Here is a 10,074-nt window from a genome sequence, read left to right as displayed (position 1 = left end):
AGGGCATTTGCTCTTTGTGTCTACTTGGTCAATTCATTGACAATGTTTACCTCCATAGCTTTAAAACCACTTGGATTTGGATGAGGGCACATGGGAGTTTGCAAGTGGTTACCCATTCATGTTGTATGGTATACGACCATAAAACTATAATGGTTAACATAGGCGTGTCACATCCATCTCAACCTTACTGACTTGAATAGTATGATGCAAATGAATATTTCCATAAGTCAAAGAACCATCACACCAAGTAAAACATTTGTTAGGTCATGTTGAACAATACTTTCCTTTTCTTTGAAATAAGAAAAATAATTTTGATATTAATAAGCCACAATGTTACATTGAGCTCAATTACTCGAAGGAACTTTTTCCTTACATGACAACTTTACAAATAATGACTATGTAAAGGAACTAATCACACAACATAGATGCATATCCCACATAACATACTTGCAATACCAAAATAAGTGATTTAGGGCTCCAAATTTGTACAAAATATGGAGCTTTTGGGTTGTGTTGGTCGTAGCTAACTTGCTTTGTGGCCTAGGGCAAGGGCCTCATGGATAAGTGACTAAGCAAAAAAGACATTTTTTGGTTATAGAAGTAGCATCCATACCCTTCAAAGCCTAAAGAGAAAATTTTATATCTAGCTTCAAGCTTGTAAACTCAATCATCTAGTATAATATTTTGACACAACAATTTGTTTATCTCTGCAAATTGATATTTTATGGAGACCTTGTATCTTTTCATGTGTAATATTTTTACATTGTAATCATGGTTAGGAGACCTAACTTAATCACAAGGTATTCATGCATCATCTCTTAAATGCATTCAAACACTACCTTATGTTTATTTGCAAGAAAAGATTTATCTTTCAAGTTTGGCCATGACACTTAATGTTGAATTTTGTAGCTATGGTTGGTCTTCCTAATCAATGTTTTAACCCTTTAAATATATGTAATAATAAATTCAAAATATGTTCTTCATGTTGCCTTCAAAATAAAAAATAAAAAAATAATTTGTAAAAAATAATTTTTTGGCTCCAAGAAAGTAAAGTCGACTATCCTAGAAGGAAAGGTAGTCCTACCCCTATAGACAAACCTATTCATCCTACTTGATCACTATATATAAAGAGCTCGTCTCACTCATATGGATCATCTACACATGCTCTTCTATTGATTCATACGAAGAAGAAGGAAAGAAAAGGAGCTTGAAGTTTAAATAGATCAGTTCAGCATTGACCAAGTCATTTTCTCTATGTTTTTATCTCAAGGTTGAATTTGCATATGTGGGGAAGAAGGATATCCATCTCTGAGCTAAAGGTCGAGTTCTACGCAAGAGGCCGAATTTTGAAGCCGATCAAAATTTTAAGCAAACTTGTCTATGGACAAAAGTTTGACCAGGTTTGACCTGGGATTTGCTATTGGTCAAATTGACTTTATTTTGACTAAAAAGGATTAGATTGTATCTCTTGTTGAATTACATAATTTCTCTAAGGAAAAGGTTGTTGGGTTTTTCCCCTAAGTGGGTTTTTCGGGGGTAAACTATTTGTGTCTCTCATTTGTCTGTCTCTTTGTGATCCTACTAGCATTTTGTTCCTACTATTGAGATATTATGTATAATTGGTTTATGATGAATGTGAATCCAAGAAAGATTAATATAAGAAATCATAAGAAGTGATTATTAAATTAGAAGATCCTTGAAAAAACATGGTTTCAGAGCTACCATGAAAGAGAACACTCAAAAAAAAGTTGTTATACTCTAGGGTTTGTTTTGTTACTAGCCTTGGAATTCCTAGTCCAAGAAGCATGAGGAATACTCCTAAAGAAGGCCAAGTTTTTCCTTCTTGTTTGTGCCCTAGAAAAAAAAATCTTCATTATATTCTTCCGTGGAAGTAAAGTCAATGATGAAGAAATCATTTGATAAATAAAAGGAGGAAAACTTTATCTATTTTTTAGGCCGAAAGTCTATTGTGTCCAAGAGAAAGGGCCAAATTTCTACTTCAAGTATGAAACTGCCATAGTCAGATTGAAGGGAGGTCGAAGAGCCTCGGGACATCAGCAAGCAGGATCAAGGCTAGGCTGCAGGTTTTGTGAAGGGCCGAAATGCCTCGAGAGCAATAACTTCAGAGCAAAAAGAACATCATAAGGTAATAAGAAGTAACCTGAAATGCCTTCATCTAGTGAATAGACCAACAAAGTTCTTGATCGAAGAAATAAGGTTGAAATCCCTAAGGTCAGAACCTCAAAGGACCGAAGGACCTCAAATCTATGCCAAAGAAGTTCCTCATTCAGTTCAAAGTGCCTTCATAAAAAAGGAATACAAAATATATTAGCCAAAATACCAGCAAGTTAAGGGTGATTGAGAGATCAATCTAAAACACCAATGAAGTAACTCGTCTATAATTTCTGATAAAGATTGTTTACAAAAGAAAGATTCAATGATTGCAAAGTATGTATACAAGTTACTCTTGTAAACCATCTAAATGATGCCTTATATACTACAGAAGTCATAAATTGTATTTCCAAAGTCTTGCTAAATTTAGTTTATGTGAAGAACCATTTCAATTAGAGACTAGTTGGTGGAACAAGTTCTATGGAAGTTTCCCTTCACCTTTTTAGAGCCTGTTTCTTGTTAGCATACAAACATGCAATTCACATCTACAAGGACCAACTCTGATACCACTTGATCCCAAAAATCTTTTCATTGTGATGCATTAAAGAATTACATATTAAGCTTGCATTTAACCATGAAATTACAAGTGCATAAAAGAAGAGGAAGAGAAGAATAGCAAGTCACGCATAGAAGACACGGGATTGATATCAGAGTTCGTCCATGAGGGAGTATATCTCCGGGCCCTGCTCGAATTAGTGGGGAGGCCCTGTTTTCATTAGATGAAAAAATAATGGAAGTACATCAAAAGTCAAAATGATGACCTTATACGTCCAAAATTGAAGAAGCTCGAAAATTGCAGACCTCTGATGGAGAAATGGACAACACGGTTGAGTTCGTGGCGTCGAGAAATGCTGAAACCATATGAAATTTGTCGAAAACTGATAAAATGAAAATCTGGCCCCCTGGAGAAATTGCTCAGATCATGGTTCCAGCCCCCTCTCTACACTGCTCAAGGTTCCACCTGCATAGAAATTCATGCCCACTCCTGGCCTCCTCCTCGGCGCACTGAGAAAATAGGTTCATATAGAGTTTATTGGGCGGATTAAACAAGGAATTTGTTTGGTGCAATGGTTAAGGTAAGCAAATTGTTGAGGAGGGGTCGGGGGATCAAATCCCACCCCTCCCTTTTTAACATATAAAAGTTGTGATTTATATTTTTGGGAGGCAGGTCCGGCCTGCCCCCCCCATACCCCGCTGGCACCATTATAAACAAGTGAGCTGGAGGGGCGGCAAGGTTGACAGCCCACGCCCCACCATATTTGATGGTTGTTGTGTGAGGGTTATGGGGTGGCAGGGTCATGGCCGCCCACCCCACTATATATATATGTGTACTGGGGGCGACGGGGTCATGGCCGCCCACCCCTAATTAAATGTGTTTTGTTACGGTGGTTGAGGGAGGGCCGACGGGGGTCATGGCCCGTCGGCCCATAATTAATTTTTTTGTTTTATACATTGGATATTGGGGGGGGGTGGCGGGGCCACCCCAAAATATATATATATATATATATATATATATATATATATGTATATGTATATGTATATGTATATGTATATGTATATGTATATGTATATGTATATATGTATGTATATATGTATATATATATATATATATATAGAGGGTGGCAGACTACCAACCCTGCATATATATATATAATAAATCCATGGTCATTTTCGAAAAATTGGAAAATTGACTGAAGGAGACAATTTAAACAGGCCACAAATTCGCCCGGAATCTGGCCCAGGTTGGCTGGAATCCGGTGGCCGGATTTTGTCCAAATTGTTGCCTCCTTAAGCCTGCCCAGTCACCCAAGTCAACCCTGAACTTTGACTGCTCCTAACTTTCGCACACGGACTCGGTTTGATGAACTGTTTGCACCACCGCAATCACGACGACAAGATCTTCAACATGAACCTGGTTCGAGCACAATCCAAGCACGTTTATTTTTTACCATTCCTGAGCCCTCTTGGACTTTTACATGTGTTTGGAGCCACTTGGATCAAATTAAGCCTATTGTGGCTGCTTGATCCTGCCTTTCCCTTCTTGATCTTTGCTTCCTCTTGCCTTATTTTCCTTTCTTGCTCCAATGTTAAAGTGCTCCAAGAAAACTTTAAGTGTCCAAGAGTATGAGAGAGCTCCCAAGATAAACTGACAAAAGGTTCACACTGAAAGCAAGAAGCTTACAATTGATCCTCATAAGCCTTTTTATTAATGAGGCCTCTATTTCCTTCATTTTCCATTATTTTCCTTCAATTTCCTCCTCACATGCAACCAATGACCTTTCACCTTCTTTTTCTCCCAATTTCCATAATTTTCATAAATAAATGTGCCAAAATACCTTTTTGCCTCTTTAATGCCTTAGCCATTGCCTTTGTCACTTTCCTTAGCCATAAACAACCAAATGAACACACACTAGGATTTCCTGCCCGCCATCCAGCTTGGAATATGTGGCTCATCATCCGTGGCAATTATATATTTCATGGAATTTTCACCATGGTTATTACAGACCCCCCCCTCCTCGGTGTTCAATGACACCTATAACTAGGAGACTGTTGAAAACAAAATGTATTGCCCATGGAGCTTTATAACACAGCTCGTTGCAGTATTTACAATGAAAGATTTGTTCAAAATCAAAACATCATGACAACATGACAACATACCGCATATTGGAGCTTTATAACACAGCTCATTACGATATCTACAATAATCACATATGCACATTTTCTCAACAAGCAAATAAAATAATATGATGCCTGCATCCGCAACAAGGGAATCTAGAGGCTCACACCTCCACCCTCAAAGTAATACCAGGATCCACCTCCTTCCCAGGAAGTCCATAATCCACTGCAAACTGAAATCTACATCTAGTGTACAACGCTATAATCCTGCGCCATTTGTCCTCTCAGTGAACAGTTACCAGCTCATTGTTCCAGGGCTCACCCCCAATGTGCATTTGATTTCATCTAGCAATGTTGATGACCAAAAAAAATTCATTCGTGACCTTCCCTTCTCTTCTACATAGTCCCTCGGGAATCTGGTCACCTCTTATGTGCAGTGACTCACCTTCCAAGTTCTGTTGGCACCCCCATCTCGGGCAGTCCATCCCTTGGCAATGATTCCTCACATCGAAATATTCAAAGGCCAAGGCATATACCTGTCTCAAAACTACCATACCGGTCATAGCATGCTCATGGAAACTAGTGGACACAATTGGGTACTAGTGTCCCATAATGGCCCTGCTCCTAGAGTGCTTTACCAACATACTGCTACATGTTCAAATTTCTTTTGCCGCTACTGTCAATTCTTATAGTCGATTTCAACCACCCAACCAAGCATTTCATGCATTCTTGTACCAAGAACATAACTTCCATTAGATTTAAAATAAATTCACATCATACCTCATTGGTAGCTCGTCAATAAGGTACATTTTCAATCTTGTTCACTTCTTGTCGCAACAAGTCAAACTAGCATACTTGACCGAATCAGCATATATAAAGATATCACATCAGGGTAGCTCAAACACAACCATCATAGATCAAAATCATAAATCACATGTAACCATCATAAACCAGAATCATAGATCCCATATAATCATCACATACCATAGTCATAAATCACATGCATAATAAAACTGAAATAAAATGATGATACTTATAATTTCATCAATCCTTAACTTCTACCTTTGTCTTTATTCTGTACGCACACTAGATCAATTTCCGCAACCAGCAAATACCCAATGCCTTACCCTCCACCAGGTGCACATACGCATAGTGTGCATCACACACATACGACCACATACGACATACAACTCCATACAACACATGCATCTACACCTGACATACAACACATATACCTACACCCAATGTACGACACAACACAATACATACGCCTACATCTGGTGTATAACACAATACATGCACCTACACTTGATGTACAACATAACACAAATACATGCACCTACACCTGATGTACAACATAACACAAATACATGCACCTACACCTGATGTACTACATAACACAAATACATGCACCTACACCTGATGTACAACATAACACAAATACATGTCTAGGGTGCAACACAATGAATGCATATGTCACGATACCATGACTACACAATGCACATACATAATACCACATGCCCTCAACACAACATGTATGACATGCACACAATACCACACGTGCACCAGTACCATATGTATAACATGTACACAGTACCACCTATACACTGCACCACCTGCACAACATGTGCACAACATCACATGTACACGGTGTCACCTTTATAACGTGTACACAATGCCACATGTACACTACACCACTGTACAACATGTACACAATACCACATGTACACAGTACTACATGCATGGTGTGTACGCGACACCATATGTACATAACATCACATGCCCGACATGTACACAACACCACATGCTCATAGCACCTTTTGTACAACATGTACACAACACCACATGCTCACAACACCACTTGTACAATCATGCACACAACACCATATGTACATAGCACCATATGTACAACATGCACACAACACCACATGTACAAAGCATTGCATATCCAACATGTACATAGCATCATCTGTACACAACATTGCATATCCAACATGCACAGAGCACCATATGCACACATACCGCATATAGATCATGAAGACAGTACAATGTGTATACAACACCCCATATGAAATATTCTCACAACCCTATTTGTGCCATCCTGTACATAACATTGGATAAATAACATGTACACATGCTATGTATACACAACACCACAAGTGCACACATCATAGATGCAACATGTACAACATATATAATATATGCACAACAATAGTACCACACATCCAAAACCATATTGTTCTTACCAAGAAACCTTGCTTCTAGTGGCTTATCCATGCTCATCCTAGCATGTCGCAGACCACATTGCTTTCACTTTGTTAATATATCCTTCAACATTACCTCTCATAACATAAACATAGGCATAATACAAGTATACAATATCAATTCACATCCACATGACACTGACCTCGTATATTTGTCGTGACTACTCTTCCCAATTGATTCCTCGTAAGACCAGGAGTCTCTTCATGTCATTCTCTTGCATAAGCAATCATTCCTCCACAAGAATGATCCCTGACAACCCTGTCAGACAGTAACATAGATACATGGATACATACATACATATATAAACGTTAGCATAAAACAATCATGACCCTGTCAGATAACGACATACATACATACATGTATACATATATAAACTTCAACATAATCATGATCATAAAATAATTACCAGATAACATAAGGTCTAGGTTAAGAGAACTTCCTTATTTATGCACAGGCATTGAGAGCAATAGTTCCCAACATAGCCAAAGCATATGACACCTCTGATCCATTTACTTTACCTTTTCTAGTTACATTTCTTGTGTCTGCACTGCTATTGTCCATTTACCACAATGGACCCAACCAGTCCAACCAATTGTCATAGTCTTACCTTCCGCTGCGCTTACTCATGCACAAAGCTTCATCTGGGTCTTATATTATCGGTTGGGTACCACACATCTTTCCCTATTTCCATCAACTTTCCTCTTTCCCAACCAACTCCCAAGACTCAAAACATAAAAGGCAAGAACGGAAACAACAACAAGAATAAAACCATGAAAACCAATAACAACATGACTCTGCAAACAAAGTGGCATAGCTATGCACCATACACAATCTAAATTTCAAATCAAGCACAACAATCGCAAAAGACCAAAAGCACAAGACTAACAATAGGCACCATGACTCAATCCCCGTGATTCCCAGGGAAAGCTCAACCCGAGCCTTCTTCAATATTTTAATGGCAACCTCTCTTGCCATGCAACTCCTTGCATCATACTTTCATTAACACATAACTATTAGTGCATGAATAAACATAACAATACACCAGTTACCTCATCTTGTTGTGTCAAGCAGGTTGCTTGCAACTGAACAAATCCACGCCATCTCTCGAGGGACTCCAATCCTTTGACAGATCCTCCTATAACTAAAGGTTAGCTAATATACCTGTCAAGTACATGTTGATGAATATAGCATGTATCCACATAATGTCAGATTAGATTAAGGTTAAGAAGACTTCCTAGATGCAAGGCACATTCATTTGGAATTAGGGTTCCCAAACATAGCCACTGGAATTCTTACCACATTCCTTTCTTTTACCATTTATCTTACTGCAATTGAGGCTTCCTATGTATTGTCACCTCACCTAATTGTTATTTATATAAACATATCAACTATTACCTTGTCATACTAATACCAAGCATGTGACCCTGCAACTGCTCACACATGTCAACCACATGTTCCAAATATCAAGACAATCATAACTATCAATTTGAAATAAATTGTTACCAAGACTAACAACTCATGTCATAACCCATATTCAACTCAGAGTCATTAGACATAATGCTACAACTATCACTACTACACTTCTTGTACATATCAACTGTCTCAACAAATATATTTTAGTACAATCATCTTAAAACAAGATCATTGGAACACATACTCATATTATGCAACTCATCAAACATTCAACCAACTTGCAACATAGCATGTTAAATAAATCAACTAGACACCAAACACTCAAACACCAAATAGACGTCATAATCAAACAACCAAGCACCAAACATACGACATAAGAAAAATCATACCTTAATGTATATCAGGGGAGGATATCTTGTCTACACAATCAAGCTAGTTAGCACGATATAACTTCACAACATATCAATTCAAACATAAATCATGATATCCTAAACAGTAACTAACTAATATGTTCACATCATAATCTCATAAGAATTTGTCGTTCATGCATAACAATCACATATGTATGGTCAGTGTAGATTAGTACAACACCATATCACAAATATGTCAGCTTATACCTGAGTATCGCAACCATAACCATCTGCATAAGTCAAACCAGGTTAACACAATACATATAACATCAAGATCTTCAATGCAATGAACATAACTATCACATATATGACCAATCCAAATTACAACATCAATATCTCAATGAAATAACCCTAATCATAAGGTTAATAGCATATAATAACAACAAGTTAACCTTCACATACTCATCAACAACATATAACCTAATCATCAAGTTTTCTAACATAACACAACAATAGTAATGCATACAACCACAGGTTACCATCATTCTTGACTATTCGACTCATGTGCATATAGCTACACTAATCAAATAACATCCATCATGAATGTACCATAACATCAAAATACATCTACATAAACCTAATGTATATAAATCTAATGCATATAAAAATCATTAACATACATACTTGCATGCCCAACATGAAAACCTATATGACGACATGCTATTGCCTAGAGGTCAAATGCTGCAACTTCACTTTGATGATCTGCATCTCCTACTTTACCTCATTCAACACATTAGAATCATGACATACCACTAGCACCATGATGATCTAAATTTCATACAATGACTTCACAAGGCATATATGGCCTACTATTCATGCATAACTATAACCAATACCATACATGCATAACAACTGCATATAGACATATAACACATAAGTACAAAACCATATACACATCCTTCTAGCTAGAGTCTAATCATCAATGTGTGACCATATTAACCACACAAACCATGATCTCATGCATGAAAAAAAAACCATTACTCCATTGTACACATTGTCATATGAAACCATTAACATGCATAAGCAATGCCTGCTCAACTATACATACGCATGAATGCATGTAGTCGAGCATAAGCAACAAATCTTGTAATCAACCTACAAGACTGATACATGTAATCTGAAATATACAAGAATTTAACATAACATACAAGGATGTAAGTAGGCAACAAGAATTCAACATGTAAGCGACATATAATCC

This window comes from Pinus tabuliformis, chromosome X (genome assembly GCF_031772625.1).
Source record: "Pinus tabuliformis cultivar Carrire ecotype Pingquan chromosome X, CPIR1, whole genome shotgun sequence".
NCBI lineage: Eukaryota > Viridiplantae > Streptophyta > Pinopsida > Pinales > Pinaceae > Pinus > Pinus tabuliformis.
This window is presented reverse-complemented; position numbering follows the sequence as displayed.